Genomic DNA, 5,342 nt, shown 5'->3' with positions numbered 1-5,342 from the left:
TCCAGTATTACGCAAAATACATGACAATGAAACAGCAAATATTTTCTACATCTTGGTTCAAATGGCTCTGAGCACTATGGGACTTAACATCTATGGTGATCAGTCCCCTAGAACTACTTAAACCTAACTAACCTAAGGACATCAAACAACACCCAGTCATCAAGAGGCAGAGAAAATCCCTGACCCCGCCGGGAATCGAACCCGGGAACCCCGGCGTGGGAAGCGAGAACGCTACCGCACGACCACGAGCTGCAGACTGTACATCTTGTGTGAAAAAGAATTACAATCTAATAAGTGAAAAGGAGAGAGGGAGACTCTGAGGATAATAGGGATTCAATTTTAGCCGTTTCTAAGTAATGGTTTTATACCATTAGAGAAATTTTGTACTGTTCATTCAGTAACAGTGAGGTGTTTGAAAATTTCTGATTCTTCAAAGATATTTAATCTGAAACCTCACTCTTCTGTGTGCAGGATCCTGACATCTTCAAACTCTATAGGTTTATGGCTTGTAATTAAACGATCAGCAAAGAACAAGTTATATATACACTATGTGATAAAAGCATCCGGACACGCACAAAACATACGTTTTTCATATTATGTGCATTGCGCTGCCATCGACTGCCAGGTACTCCATATCAGCGACCTCAGTAGTCATTAGACATCCTGAGAGAGCAGAATGGGGCGGTCCGCGGAACTCACGGACTTCGAACGTGGTCAGGTGATTGGGTGTCACTTGTGCCATACGTCTGTACGCTAGATTTCCACACTACTAAATATCCCTAGGTTCACTGTTACCGATGTGATAGTGAAGTGGAAACGTGAAGGGACACGTACAGCACAAAAGGGTACAGGCCGACATCGTCTGTTGACTGACAGAGACTGCCGACAGTTGGCGAGGGTCGTAATGTGTAGTAGACAGACATCTGTCCAGACCGTCAGACAGGATCGACGGCAAGTACTATGACAGTTGGACGGGAGGTGAGAAAACTTGGATTTCATAATTCAGCGGCTGTTCGTAAACCCACATCACGCCGGTAAATGCCAACTGACGCCTCGCTTGGTGTAAGGACGTTAACATGGGTGATTCAACAGTGAAAAATGTTGTGTGGAGTGAAGAATCACGGTACACAATGTGGCGATCCGATGACAGAGAGTGGGTATGGTGAATGCCCGGTGAACGTCATCTGCCAGTGTGTGTAGTGCGAACAGTAAAATTCGGAGGCAGTGGTGTTACGGTATGGTCGTGTGTTTCATAGAGGGGGCCTTGCACCCGTTGTTGTTTTGCGTGGCACAATGAAAGCACAGGCCAACACTGACGTTTTAAGCCCCTTCTTACTGTTGAAGATCAATTCGGGGATGGCGATTGCATCTTTCAACACGATCGAGCACGTGTTCATAATGCACGGACTGTGGCGGAATACACTCCTGGAAATGGAAAAAAGAACACATTGACACCGGTGTGTCAGACCCACCATACTTGCTCCGGACACTGCGAGAGGGCTGTACAAGCAATGATCACACGCACGGCACAGCGGACACACCAGGAACCGCGGTGTTGGCCGTCGAATGGCGCTAGCTGCGCAGCATTTGTGCACCGCCGCCGTCAGTGTCAGCCAGTTTGCCGTGGCATACGGAGCTCCATCGCAGTCTTTAACACTGGTAGCATGCCGCGACAGCGTGGACGTGAACCGTATGTGCAGTTGACAGACTTTGAGCGAGGGCGTATAGTGGGCATGCGGGAGGCCGGGTGGACGTACCGCCGAATTGCTCAACACGTGGGGCGTGAGGTCTCCACAGTACATCGATGTTGTCGCCAGTGGTCGGCGGAAGGTGCACGTGCCCGTCGACCTGGGACCGGACCGCAGCGACGCACGGATGCACGCCAAGACCGTAGGATCCTACGCAGTGCCGTAGGGGACCGCACAGCCACTTCCCAGCAAATTAGGGACACTGTTGCTCCTGGGGTATCGGCGAGGACCATTCGCAACCGTCTCCATGAAGCTGGGCTACGGTCCCGCACACCGTTAGGCCGTCTTCCGCTCACGCCCCAACATCGTGCAGCCCGCCTCCAGTGGTGTCGCGACAGGCGTGAATGGAGGGACGAATGGAGACGTGTCGTCTTCAGCGATGAGAGTCGCTTCTGCCTTGGTGCCAATGATGGTCGTATGCGTGTTTGGCGCCGTGCAGGTGAGCGCCACAATCAGGACTGCATACGACCGAGGCACACAGGGCCAACACCCGTCATCATGGTGTGGGGAGCGATCTCCTACACTGGCCGTACACCACTGGTGATCGTCGAGGGGACACTGAATAGTGCACGGTACATCCAAACCGTCATCGAACCCATCGTTCTACCATTCCTAGACCGGCAAGGGAACGTGCTGTTCCAACAGGACAATGCACGTCCGCATGTATCCCGTGCCACCCAACGTGCTCTAGAAGGTGTAAGTCAACTACCCTGGCCAGCAAGATCTCCGGATCTGTCCCCTATTGAGCATGTTTGGGACTGGATGAAGCGTCGTCTCACGCGGTCTGCACGTCCAGCACGAACGCCTGTCCAACTGAGGCGCCAGGTGGAAATGGCATGGCAAGCCGTTCCACGGGACTACATCCAGCATCTCTACGATCGTCTCCATGGGAGAATAGCAGCCTGCATTGCTGCGAAAGGTGGATATACACTGTACTAGTGCCGACATTGTGCATGCTCTGTTGCCTGTGTCTATGTGCCTGTGGTTCTGTCAGTGTGATCATGTGATGTATCTGACCCCAGGAATGTGTCAATAAAGTTTCCCCTTCCTGGGACAATGAATTCACGGTGTTCTTATTTCAATTTCCAGGAGTGTAGTTACACGACAATAACTTACCTGTAATGGACTGCCTGCACAGAGTCCTCATCTGAATCCTATAGAACACCTTTGGGATGTTTAGATACGCCGACTCCGTGCCAGGCCTCAGCGACCGACATCGATACCTCTCCTCAGTACAGCACCCCGTGAAGAATGGGCTGCCATTGCCCGAGAACTTTCCATCACCTGATTGAACGTGTGTTTGTGAGAGTGGAAGCTGTCATCAAGGCTAAGAGTGGTGCAAAACACCATACTTAACTCCAGCATTCCCCATGGAGGGCGCCAGCAAGGTGCTTTTGATCATATAGTGTTTTTTGTACCGTTGTTCCCTAAGGGATGTTCTTTAAATGGGAACAGTAATTGCTAGTCCTTTCTGATTCGTGTAATAGGCGGGACATTTAATTTTATAGACACGTGGGTTTTGTAAGGGAGAATGCAGTGGATTAAAATTACGAATAATATTATTTCCAAAATACTGTCAGTAGTAAATGCTAATTTACAGTCGTATTTGTTTTGGAGGAGGTGCTGTGTCCTGTAAAAACGGTATAATAACTGTATAATAGCAATCTATTCTTCGTTTCCGTATACGTAAAATTTTTTGTAATTTTTACAGGTAATTGGTTTTGATTTTTGTGTTGAAGACACCCATGGTTGGTGTCGAAACCAGATCAAGTTAAATCTTCTTTTGATCGCTTGGCTGTATTGTACACAATCCAGGAGACGTTCCACCTCGAAAACAATCTCATCATCTTTCTGGAAATCTGTGCCACGCAGTGGTGTCTTCATCCAAAGGAGGATGAAGGAATCACTGGATCACGTAGCAGCGGAAGCATGTTTACAGACAAAATTTAAGTGCAATGTCATGTGGCGACTCCAGAAATCACCTGGACTGGCCTGACACAGCTCCAACATTTCCACTACTACTTCGTTTCGGCCACACACACTGTGATTTTACTTGGGCCAATCCAGACACCTCTGGCTGAGCCCGTTACAATCTTTCTGCAACAAATCATATGAGAATAAACCCATCTCATCCCATTACCTACAATCTCGGAATATAATGTTGAAAATCCTCGTGTCAAATTTCCTACATCATCTCCCCACCCGTATCTCTTGTTGAGATGCATTTAATTCCATTCCAGAAATCTATCTAGAGTTGATCGCTGACGCTCCAACCATCATCCTCCAACTCGATACTGAAACGAAGGGATCATTCAGATCGACATCCTACATTGCTATGTCTTCATCATGTATATTTCGTTTTAGCCTCGTTTAACCACAATTCTCTCAGATGTGATTATAAAAATTCACTCCCCAATGGATGCTATTCTTCAATTCACCAATCAAATTATTCTGAGTCTGCAAATCACAGTACTTTCCTATAGAAGCACAAACTTTATGGTATCAGAGATCTAGCTGGTTAATGGTTTTCGTCCTGTCTAACTAAAAGAATTCAACGGTTTGGATTAAAAACTTCAGTGAGTGTGAAACAGAAACTTCAGTACGTTGCCACAGGTGTACCACAGGAATGGTAATTGGATCCATTCTTCTTATTCTTACATATAAATAATCTTCCATTACAATGGGTCATTCACTCTTTGTCGGACGAAAGAAAATGCGTTATAAAAATTGTAATAAAAGAGTTTATGAATCCAAATTTGGACATGTTTATCTTTATGACTGACAAGTGAATATAAATTACAAGAGGTGCTTGAAGTGACACAGTTCATCATGGAGCTGCACGTTCGTGACTGTGGCTGTTGAAGTATTTTGCTCGACTGCATGGATTTCATGGCGCATTTTTTCAAGTAACTCGTCGATCGTGCGTTGCTTGTACGTGTATGCATTACTATGAGGTGACACCACTGATAAAGGTCGCTGGAGGTAATTCAGGTGACTTTGGAGGCCGTAATGCTTTGGAAATCACTCTCTCAGTGAAAAAAGTTTCAACTTCAGCCATATACGCCTCCTGCCATGCAGATCTAACAATATTCCATTTGCCTCTAGTTCCATCACCAATCGTCGAGTGCAGTATTTAGATGGTTTACGTCGACCACCGAAACGTTCCAAAAAGAGTCGACGACGTGTGTTAAGGAGCCGATTAAAAAATACTGTTTAAAAAGAGACACATGCTTTTCCATAGAATAGGGACCCATCTTCACAATCAAAGAGAAACAAAAGGTGTAAGTCGCACAGCGCACTACGAACAGTGAGCCACGCTACTCTCAAATCTGAGGCCCACGCAAAGCTCGCGGAACACTTTTGTTGCCAAATTTCACAGACGCTGTCACGTCGACGAGTTACTGGAGAACATCTGCCGTGAATTCCAATATTCTTGCAGCAACGTTCACGGACATGTAGCGCCATGTTAAGCAGTGTATACCTCTTATAAAGCACCTTTTCAGGTTTCATATCCTCTTTTACAAGGGGAGGCCGCCAATTGTAGAATTCAGATTCGATTCATATTGCGCATAATAAAAGCTCATAACCAGAGGT

The sequence above is a fragment of the Schistocerca nitens genome, chromosome 10 (assembly GCF_023898315.1).
Source record: "Schistocerca nitens isolate TAMUIC-IGC-003100 chromosome 10, iqSchNite1.1, whole genome shotgun sequence".
NCBI classification, from domain to species: domain Eukaryota; kingdom Metazoa; phylum Arthropoda; class Insecta; order Orthoptera; family Acrididae; genus Schistocerca; species Schistocerca nitens.
This window is presented reverse-complemented; position numbering follows the sequence as displayed.